The following is a 12,047-nucleotide window of genomic DNA, read 5'->3' on the forward strand; positions in this document are numbered from 1 at the left end:
CCCCTAAAAGAAGGTCAATAATTGTACACTAGGCCTAGACTAGGCCTTTATGTTTAAACATTACAAGTTCTAACTAGCCCTCAACCCACCTCTTCTTGTTAAACCCCTTGCCACTATTACTCCCCAAGTCTCCACGCACCCTAGCCCTAGTTCTTCCTTGAAGAAGTTAAACAAAAGCCCGTGAGTAATAGGAAAAACATCAGTGTTATTGACTTTGATATTGATATTGGGCCTAGAGTAATAAAGTTGTGAGGAGGTCCAAAAAAGTCTTAAATAGAAAAATTTAAGATACCCCCCAAATAGGAGATGATTTTGAGTCCACGAAGAGTGAAAGGAGATCCACCAGAAGGAAGAGTTATTCACCTTGACTCAGAGGGTAAGGATGTTCCAAGCCCCTCCCACATTTTGGACACCCTAGAAGCCAACCTATCCCCAAATAAAAGCTCAAGGGAAGATATCACCTCCCTAATGAAGGATGTTTCTAAGGGTAGGGGAACAAGGGGGGTCATAGTCATGGGAAGGATTAAATTGAAACCTGGTTAGATAGGCTGGAGAAATCAATGCATGACTTAGCTGACTATCAGAAAGCCTTGTGCCAAAAGGTTCAAAACCTTGTAGAATTCTCTATTAAATTCATGCATTCAGTGGCCACCACTCTATATTTTCTAAAAGTAAATAAGGATGAGAAGGATGTTGAAAAAGAGAGTGAAACCATCCACTCCATTTACAACTTACTATCAAATGATAGGCTTAAGACTTTGCTGGAGAAACCTGTCAAGGAGAAGGTGGAGAAATTGACCATGGAGGATCTTGATGAAAAGGAGGAGGACCTAGAGGACAAGGAGGGGAACTATCCATCGTACTTGTTTTTATTTTAATTTTTATAATTTTATGGTTAACTATGAACTCTATGCCCTTGGTGACACTCTTAATTATTGTAGATAGTAATCATTTTATAAATAGGGCTTGCAATCTCTATTGTTGGAATATTTTTTGGCATAGTATATATGAAAGGGGTAGTATGGTTGATACTAATATTTTAAAGTATAATTATATGATGTTAAAAATTATGATTTTTTTGATTTCTAGAAAAGGGATTGGTTAGATAGTAGAGGGTAACTACTAGCTGGTCTCTAGCCCTCTATACCATGGGGTCAACCCCCTTTTTTGGCTACTATCTAAATACATAAAAAAAAAGCATAGTATGTAACCAAGATCTATCGAATAGAATATTGTAATTGAGAAGTCCAATCATAATGTGAATATGAGAATTTAGAACAACTGGACATACTTTGAAAGGTAAAATCATGGTACCTAAAGTTTTCTTAGTTATCAAAGCCACAAATAGAGGTACTATTGGGTGTGATATTTGAAAGATCAGCATTAATTTCTTTGGGCATATCTGTGCTACAAGTATTAAGCCTAGATTCATGATCAACTAGAGTTTGAAAAATAAGGGTACCATTGAATAGAATAGCTAAAATAAGAGCATCATAGTGATATTGAATATCTTTAGGAGGTAATTCATCATTAGTAGACACAACTTGAGGTGGGATGGATATGGTATTCATACATTTTAAAAAGGAATTGATCTTATCTTGATTAGGGGATGGAGTTGAAAGTGTGGATAAATCTTTTTTCAAGGCTTCATGATATGTAGGAGATGTTTTAAGAAGCTCTCAAAGAGAAATATTGGTAGGGGTATTATGTAGTTACAATACCAAATCATAATAAAATCCAATATTTTGAGAAAGATAAGGTGGAGGGGGTATAATAGGTTGATAAAGTGGAAGAGGAGTAGTAGGTTGAGGATTATACAATAGGTGTGAGACACCATGTGATAATCCTTAGAATCACTATGTTCCTCTTTAAGAGTTATGGAAGGACAAACCTTAATGATGATGAAAGGTTTATTTGATGAAGGGTGACCCTTGAGAGTGAGAATAGGTTGAGAAACATTAACATAATTAAGAAATTTCTTCCCTATAGACACATCAATAGAAGAGAGAACATTAAGGAGATTGTCAGTTGGATCCTCTTTTCCTAAAGAATTTTTAGAATAGGGTTTGTAAATATTCATCAACAATTTATCTCTACCAGGATCATAAAATGAAGGAAACATCACATTGATGAAATTATTTATAGTTTCCCTCTCTTGTGCTAAAATATCCCTACGAAAAAGGTATTTTTAGGAGAAGGAGAAAGATCAACTATATCATGCAAAAATGAGACAGAAGAGGTGTCATCCATGATATCATTATTCGCAAGTAAGGTTCTTTCATGAGGAAGATATTAATTCATTTAATTATCCAATGGTTTATCCCAAATAGGAGAATCATCATAGGAAAGAATATATCAATCCAGAAAGCATGCTATGGAAGAAAAAGGAGAGTAATTGAAAGAAAGTAGAAAATCATCCTTACCAAAAGTGTACTCATGGATAAGATCTATATTAGTAGAAATGTTAACATCAATCTCTAACTTTCTTTCACAAAGAAAAATATCACTAAGAGAGAAGTTAAAATCATAAGCTCGCTCTAATGGTTCCTTATATGTCAATGTAAGAGAGGGTAAGGCAATATCATGTACCCTAGATTGATTTCTTTTAGGGGAAATATATCTTAAAGGAGGATGTTGTTTTATGGAAAAGGGGATAGAAAAATGGTTGAAAATTTATTGAAGCAACTTTTTAAACATGAGTGAAATGCATACAAGCTAGATCTAAACATACAATGAAAAAGAAGAGATAAAGAAACCTAATTTAATAATATTGCCAAATCTAATTACAAAATCAAAAGAGGGTACATATATAGGTTCACCAAAAGAAGCTAAACACCCAATGCAAATAAGGGAGATCTAACTCCAAAGATAAAAAAGAAGGGGTAAAGAAGTCAAGTTCACCAAAATGTTTACTAAAGATAATACCAAAGAAGGGAGATCAAGAGATCAAACTCCAAATTCAACAAGAGGGGACTCATCTCATTCACAAAAGTTTTGGTGGTAAAATGAATGTGATGTAGGTCTCCACTTTATGGGGTCACTAAGCCATTCTAATATTTTTGTGAGGGAAAGAGGGGAATTTCAAATATGCTTCCACTTATGATCTAAATTAGATTAGCTAGGACCCAAAGGAAGAAGGGAGCTAATGGTAAATTTAAATTATAAAGAGGAATGAAATACAAGGAGATGTACTCTCTTTGGCCCTTTATATGTATAGAGGAAGATATATTTCCACTTCAAAATGTGTAGATTAGAACTATATTTGAATATTCATCTGTGGATCTCAAAATAAAATGATGAAATGTAGAAAACTAATAAATCTTCCTAGAAACTAAGATTGGAGGACTAGGTTGACTTAAGAAGATATTTTACAGTGAGGTTGATGTATTATGATGATCTACAACTGATGACTCAAGAAATCTTACGAATAATAGGTTCTAAATATATAATCCTTTTCTCTCCCAACCTACAAATCATCATATAAAAGAAAGGTTTGGAGTTTAGGGTTTGATGAGGGCTCACCTTGGTCAATCCCTAGGTTAAGGAGTTAAACATAATTTAGAAATGTAAATATAAATGACTAAAAAAGAAAGATAAATGTTAGGATTCACCTTGCTTACATATGTATGTGAATATATTCTAGATCTTGAATTAGAATATACGGTATCTTCACTCTTTGTAATAGACCTACCATAATCCCATCATGGTTCCATGGATAAAAAGTGCATCAATGAAGAAGACAATTAATGCTTCAATGTAAATATCCTCCCTTGATGACCAATAATAAGATAGATCTCCTTGCTTGAATACAAAAGGTAGAGATCTTCACTTGAGAAAAGTGCTTGTGTACAAGAATGAATGAGATGAGAGATTATATGAGATGTGAAATGAAGCGTCCAAGTCTCCTTGTCTATGAGTTTCTAGGAAGGAAAAAAATACACACCAACTAGATATATGACAATTAACTAATTAAACCCCTGATGCCTTTCAAGCCTTGAGCTTCAAAACTGTTGGGGGCTAGGTCAACTTGGGTCAACCTAGTCTAGGACTAGGTTGAACTAGGGGGACTAGGTCAACCTAGACAAACCTTGTCTAGACTACATCGACCTAGTCCTAGAGCTCAAGTCCCAAGTGCCCTAGAAATAAGGGTTACATTCCTAAAATATGAGGGTGGAAAGAGGAAAAAGATGGGAGAAAAAGGAGATCAAGCAAAAGAATATCCATGGTCCAAAGAGGGAATTATGAAAAGGGAGCTAAAAGGTTTTAAAAGGAAAGCGCATCCATTTTAAGACGATACAAGGGGCACAAATTTTTAAAAGGGTGGTAATTTAATAAGTTTTTTTGTATGAATCATTTAATTTTTTTTAATACTTCTAGAGTTCATTGAAAACATGTTTATCTATGTAAAAAATACTTACTTCATACGTCATATATTATTAAACAAATGTAAGCATTGGACTTATAGAGGGGAAAATAGTAACATAGAGGATGTGTATTCTCTCAATTTCTCTCCATAAAAGTGATCAAGGTATTAATATCTTGTGTGGTATCAAGCCTTTAATTAAAGAAGTTAAAGATTTGGGATTCACTCCTCTTGTCACTAGTGTGGAACCTTCTTCTATTACTTTACCTAGAATTCTTGCCTACACTCCTCCTATAGTGGTTACATCTCTTTCATCTCTTCCTATGAGTGTTCTGCTGGTGTCTTTACCTACCTCAAAACCTTCTTACCATTGTATTTCTTAAACCTATTACAAATCTCTTCCATCTATGGTTCCAATTATTCCTCCAGTTGTTTCTTCCATTCTCTTCACTTCCTACACTCTTCCTAGTCGTATCCTTCCTAATCTAGTTCCTAATCTAATCCCTAATATTTGATGCAAGAGAACCTAGGGAAAAAGGTGAAACCCTAACTCATTTTTTGTTTTTAAATGGTATAAAAAAAAATTTAGTAAATAATGAATCTATATTAAGTCCCAAGATAAGTTTAGGAGGTGTGGTTAGCTGATAGTTAAGCGTGATTCAAGTCTTGACAACTATGTCTTAACAATCCCAAAATTGCTAGAAATTGCTCTATAAGGCCAAAATTGGAAAAAAATCTAAAAAGGAGATATAAATATTCAAAGAAGTTAATTAGAGGTCCTAGGTTGATTTTTTAAGGTTTCATAACAAACTGGTCAAGTTTGAAGCCTTAGTTTGCAAAATTGCAAAAGTTGTCAAAAAGTTGCTCATTGACAACTTTGCATTTTTTGCAAAATTCCAATTGCAATTTTTGCATATTTTGGAAGAAAGAGAAACATGGGAGGTTATGTCTATAAAAAAGGAAAAGGTGGTTAAGATAGCCTATAATAACACCTACCAACTTAGTTCCAAGGGTTGGACAATAATTTGTATGGACAACACAGTTTGAAGGAGAATTTTGCTTGATAGGAAAATGGAGTTTTGAGGAATGAGAAAAGGAACATGATTAAATAGTTTAATATTTTGAAGGAATTAGTATCTTGGATTCACATGTTAATTTTGTGTGCAATTATTTTTGTTTTTGAGTACTCATTTGATAGGGTTCACAAAATTAGTTGAAACTTGTGTTCGTGTTGTCTAGTTTTCTATTACTAACACTCAAATGGCTATGGCTTGAAATTCCATGGTCACACCATGGAATTTTGAAATCAATAAATAGCCCTTATATGCTATGTAAGTAATAATTTTGTGGATTTTGGAAGTCAAGTAACTAATTTTACATGTGATCCCTAGGCAAGTAGGAAAGGTTTGGCAAAGTGCAATGAAAGCTTATCATGGAGTTTTGGTGAGAACAGAGGATTGGCACGTGCCAATATTTCTTAGCAAATGAGAGAGAAGGATATCAAGGGTCCATAACTTAAAGGAGGATTTTGGATGTGATTTTTTAAGACATTTTTTAAAGTTTCATTGTCATTTCCTTTGAAACCCTTAAAACAAGAGTATTCTGGAGTCGTATTGTACGGTCACCATAGAGACTTAAGACCTAGAAAATATTAAAGCATAATTAATTAGGAATCAAATTCTTGAAGACACCAATTGGCCTACTTAATAAGTTCTAGGAGTTATTAATATTTCCTTGTTTTTAGGAGGGCTAATAGGGGCTCTTAGGGCTACAAGGGAAAACTTGGTAATTTGGAGTTGTGGGTATGGTAGACTTACTAAAATGATGCAAATTTCATTAGAATCATCAAAAAATAGGGAAAGATGGTGTAGGCTTGATCTTGGTCCTTGGATTTCTTTAGTGGAGCTTTAGCACACTAGGTCCAAAAGAACATTGTTGGTCAACTGAAGGTAGATGATGGAAACTTGAATTGATTGGAGAGTTTCTTGTGAAAAGGTGATTGGAAAGGAGTCCTCTAGATTGGGGATGGGGTAGTAACCCTAAGTAGGATAGGAGTAGCCTTTTTAGAGCTATAAATCTCTAGAGTGAAGAAGCTCTCCCTCAGAGTGGTATCAAAGTCATAAGATTGTGGCTTGTGGTGGAATGTTGTACTCCACTGAGTCAAGTGGATATTTAAGGATGGTTACCAATGTAGAGTTGGAAAAGGAGGTAGATGAGAAAAAGAAGCTCATACAGGAGAAGACTAGGATTCTTGATGAGGCCATAGAGGAGATTAAAGATAAGTTAAAAGATATGGAAGATGCAGCCCAAGAAAAAGAAGATGAAGACTTCAGCAAGGGGAAAGAGAAGGAAAGTTTGGAGGATGAAATACTTGAACTAGATCCTCTACTTGGTGAGAAAGAACCATTCCTCAAAGCCCTCAAGGAATTTGGAGGGAATAATCTTGAAAATGTGTCACTATTCAATGGTAAGATAGATGTAGAGGTGGTCCTCAAATGGATTGAGAGTGTTGAAAACTACTTTGCATGTGAATAGACAATAGAGGCTTAGAAAGTGAGATTTGCGAAGTCAAGATTGAAGGAACAAGCACTGATTTGATGGAAGTTTGTGCAAGAGGAAAGAGATAGTGAAGAGAAGAAACCAGTAGAAAATTGAAAGGCTATGGTACCAAAGATAAAAGAGACCTATTTGCCAGAAGACTATGAGATTCAGATTTACAAGCAGAGGTAGAATCTCAAGAAAAAGGATCTTGATGTGGCTACCTACACTGAGGAGTTTCAAAAGTTGGATCTAAGATCAAGGATATAAGAGACAGAGAGCATTAAGGTTGAAAGGTACCTAAATGGACTTAATTGATCTATTCAGGATGAGTTGAGATTTTTCAATCTCACCATATTGCAAAATTGTTTTCAGATGGCTAGGAAAGTGCAAGATAAGTTGAGGAAGAAAGGGGATTCAAGTTCAAAAAATAGAAGCAGAGGTAAAGACTTTAGAGGTGGCTCAGGAGGAGGTTCTAGTGGAAGAACCAATAAGTAGAAAGGCTATGGGGATTCCAAATAGAATGAGAAAATCAAAAGGGAGGCTCTAGTAGAGGTAAAGGATCCAACAATGGAGGTAGAGGCAGATATGGTAACATCAGCAAAGGCTCACAATTTAGCAATATGAAGTGTTATAACTATGGAAAGCATGGGCATCCTACCTAAAAATTTCTAGAGAATGCATCACCATCCTATGGAGAGAAGAAGATCACTTATATCCATGAGGAAGACAATCAAAAAGTAGAAGTGGACCTTGCAATAAAGAAGGGTAAAAATATCATGTTGAGGAGAGGATTGGTTAAGGAGCCAATAAAGGAGGAACATAAGTAGAGAAGGGCACTATTCAAAACTACTTACAAGATACTAGGTAAGGTATGCAAGGTAATCATAGACTGATGGTCTACTAATAATGTCTTGTCAGAGGAGGTGGTAGAAAAACTTGGTCTAACAAAGATTCTACATGTCTGTCCTTATAGGGTGACTTGGTTGAATAAGGGGAAGAATATACTAGTAAATGAACATGTGTGGGAATACATCACCATTGGTATGTATCAGGATAAGATCCTATGTGAGGTGCTTCCCATGGATTCTTGCCATCTGCTATTATGAAGGCCTTGGTAGTATGATAGGGAAGCAATGCATAATGGGAAGGAGATCATGTATTCTTTCAAGAAGGATGGAGTCACCTATAGGAGGTAGTCCATAGTAGAAGAGGATAAGGTAGAGAAGGTTGATGCCAAGACATTGTTGATGAGTGGGAAAGATCTCGTCAAAGAATTGAAAGAAGGTAAAGGAGTAGGCTATGCCATTATGGTGAAGCCCAAGGAGGAGGAGACATTAGTACAGGCACCTATACCTGTAGAGGTACAAAAATTATTGGATCAGTTCAAGGATATCATTTGTGATAGAGAACTACCTACCTTACCTCCAAATAGAGCCATAATTCATCAAATTGTCTTCATACCAGGAGCATCACTACCAAACAAAGATTCATACAAAATGAATCTAGAGAAGAAGAAAGAAATTGCACGACAAGTCCAAGAGTTGCTTGATCAAGGGGTGATTTGGAAGAGCATCATCCATGTGTAGTACTATTTATCCTAGCACCTAAAAAGGGAGGTAAGTGGAGAATTTTTATTGATTCTAGGGAAATTAATAGAATCACAATTAGGTATAGTTTTCTTATTCCTAGGATGGATGATCACATGGATTTTCTAGGTTGGTCTAGGTACTTTTCCAAAATTGACTCAAGAGTGGATATTATTAGATTAGGATGAAAGAGGGGGGTGAATGTAAGTCTACATTTAAGACTATTGAGGGTCTCAATGAGTGGTTGGTAATTCCATTTGGTCCTACCAATGCACAAAGTACATTCATGAGAGTCATGAAATAGGTCTTGAAAGACTACATATGAGTGTTTGTTTTTGTGTACGTAGATGACATCATCATCATTAGCAAGACAAAGGAGGAGTGTATGAAGGACCTATATGGTGTTAAGGAAGCTTCAAGAGGAAAAGTTCACAATAAATATTAATAGTGAATTTGTAAAGGGGGAGCTAGTATATTTGGGTTTTGTAGTATCCCAAGGAAATCTAAAAAATGCACAAGGATAAGGTGGAGGTGGTCTTACATTAGGATTTATTCTTTCTCCCACTTGGTGCCTAAGTTTCCTTTAGATTCCTTGTTCACACATTCACAATAAAAAAGTAAATTATGGCATGAGTGGTATGGACATCTTGTCTTCCGCTATCTTTATCAACTTAGCTCAAACAATATGGTCAAAGGTCTACCTACAATAAAATTTTCTAAGGGTGAATGTTCAACTTGTTTAATGGATATGCATCTAGAAGAAAAGTTTGACAAAGGGAAGTCTTGGAGAGCATCAGTTGTTCTTGAGTTGGTTCACACTATTTTAGTAGGCCCTTTTTCATTGACATCAATTAGCAAGGGTCGCTATGTTCTCACTTTCATTGATGAATTTTTACGCTACACATGGATCTACTTTCTTGATCACAAGAATGAAGTGTTTGATAATTTTCTAGCCTTCAGGAGTCATGTTGAGCAGCAATCAATTAAAGCCATCAAGGTTCTTCATATGGATAGGGATATTAGATCTTCAGAATTCTATAGCATTTAGTCCACAAAAGACAAGGGTTGCAACAATGAGGATTAGAACTCTTAAGTCAATGGAAAGTTGCCTAATTCAAGCTAAGTCTCCTGATCCATCAATTGAGGTAGAAGTGATAAGTAGTGCCAATCACATCTTTAATAGATCTCCTCATAATTTATTAGATGGAATGACTCCTTTTGAGGCATGGTGTGGAAGAAAACTATTTGTGAAACACTTCAAATTTTTTGGTTGTCTAGCATGGGCACAAATATCTTCAAGGGAATGCAAGGCACCACCATCAAGGCCTTGTACCTTCATTAGATATGAAGAAAGTGTTAAGGCATATAGACTTATAGATCCTGAGACTCATGAGATATTCATAGAGAGGAATGTTCATTTTGAGGAAAGTTCACCTAGCTTATCCTTTAATCCTCTCCATACCTCATACATTATGGAAACTGATAGTGACAATAGTTGATAGTGATTTAATAGGTTTAGATGTGGGGGATCCTTCTAACCAATGAAGAACAAGGTCACAACATTAGCACATTCCATATGCATACATTTCTATAATGATAGGTCCATGTAATTCACTATAGTTGGACACACGTTGTCTTCCAGTTTTAGCATCAAGGGATTACTACTTCACAAACATTTTAGGTTTGTTTGTGGAGTCCTACATAGTAGATTTGGGAGACATTAATGATGATATACATCTTCTCTTTGATGAAGAAGATCCTTCTTTAGTTGTTGTGAGGGAACACTCTAACCTTCTTGTCCATTCTCTACATGATTAGTATTACAAGGTTGATATGATTGTGGATCCTTATGTACAACAATGCAGGAGGTCTCTTTAACATTTGAGGAGACAATTGGTTCTTTTAAATATGTTCTACATCCATCCTTGTTAGATCTAAACTTGGTCTTTTTAGCAGTGTTGGAAGGGGCGGCCGTCGCTATTGACATAGGGACAATTAAGCAATTTTCAGAGACACCATTCATCTTTAGGATTCTTTCTACACATTGGGGAAGCATCTCATATGTACCTATGACATTTCTTCTTCCTAAAGGGAGGAACATTATTCAACGATCATGGATCAGCTTCTAATTCATCTTAGAGTAGTTATCACTAATTGACATTCTATATTGAGAAAGGAATGTTCACTTTGAGGAAAGTTCACCTAGCTTATCCTCTTATCCTCTCCATACCTCATACATTGTGGAAACTGATAATGACAATAGTGATATTGATTCAACAGGTTTAGATGTGGGTGATCCTTCTAATTGACAAAGAACAAGTTCACAACATTATCACATTCCATATGCATACATTGCTACAGTGATAGGTCAATGTAATTCAGTATAGTTGGGTACACCTTGTCTTCCAATTTTAGCATCAAGGGATGACTACTTGACAAATATTTCAAGTTTGTGTGTGGAGTCCTACATAGCAGATTTGGGAGACATTATCAATGATACACAACTCTTTGATGAAGAATATCCTTCTTCAATTGTTGCAAGGGAACACTCTAACCCTTTTGTACATTCTCTACATGATTAGTTTTACAAGTTTGATATGATTGTGGACCCTTAGGTACAATAGTTGCAAGAGGTCTCTTTATCATTTGAGGAGAGAGTTGGTTATTTGGGATATGTTCTACATCCATCCTTGCTAGATCCAAACTTGTTATTTTCAATAGTGTTGGAAGGGGTGACTATCAGTATCAACACAAGGACAATTGAGTAATTTTTGGAGACACCATTGATCTTCAGGATTCTTTCTACACATTGGGAAAGCATCTCATGTGTACCTATGACATTGTTTCTTCCTAAAGGGAGGAACATTATTCAATAGTCATGGATCAGCTTCTACATTTATCTTGGAGCAGCTATCACTGATTGACATTCTATATTGAGGGGGAACTACCTTCTCTCCTTTCTTCTTCTTCTTCTACTTCTTCTCTCTTATGGAGGGAACCTTTTCCTCTTCTAGAGTTTTTTTCCTTCTCATACTTCTCTATTGTATGTACATGATGTATGTTGTAATGGGGGGGTCTTAATTACTTCATCCATCCATGCATCTTGTTTTTTTTATCTCTCTTTTTGGGGGAGGGTTTTTCCCATGAGGTTTTCTCTCTTTCTCCACTTTATGAGAGATTTCATTGCATTTCATTTGAATTTGCATTTCGTACATGGGTACCTAACATGGCCTAGTAGCTAGCACCCATCTTGCATTATCATCTAGCTTCTATGAGCTTAAGTGAATTCTCCTAGGTTTCACTTAAGAGGGGTGTTGGTGTAAATAAGTATTTACTATTTAGACTTTACTTAAGTTTACTTAGGTTAATTTATATTCATATTAGTCGTCACGTAGACACCTATGAATTTGCATAGTCTTATGAGTTGTCATGTAGACAACATAGTAGTTTGCACTCCAATTAAGCACATGTTGTCTCCTACATCTCTTTATGAGATACACCTCTGCATTCTCATCCTCTCATTGTTGCATTCACATTCATGCAAAATGGAGGATAAT

The sequence above is a fragment of the Cupressus sempervirens genome, chromosome 3 (genome assembly GCF_028749045.1).
Source record: "Cupressus sempervirens isolate cs-2001-9-10 chromosome 3, ASM2874904v1, whole genome shotgun sequence".
NCBI classification, from domain to species: Eukaryota; Viridiplantae; Streptophyta; class Pinopsida; order Cupressales; family Cupressaceae; genus Cupressus; species Cupressus sempervirens.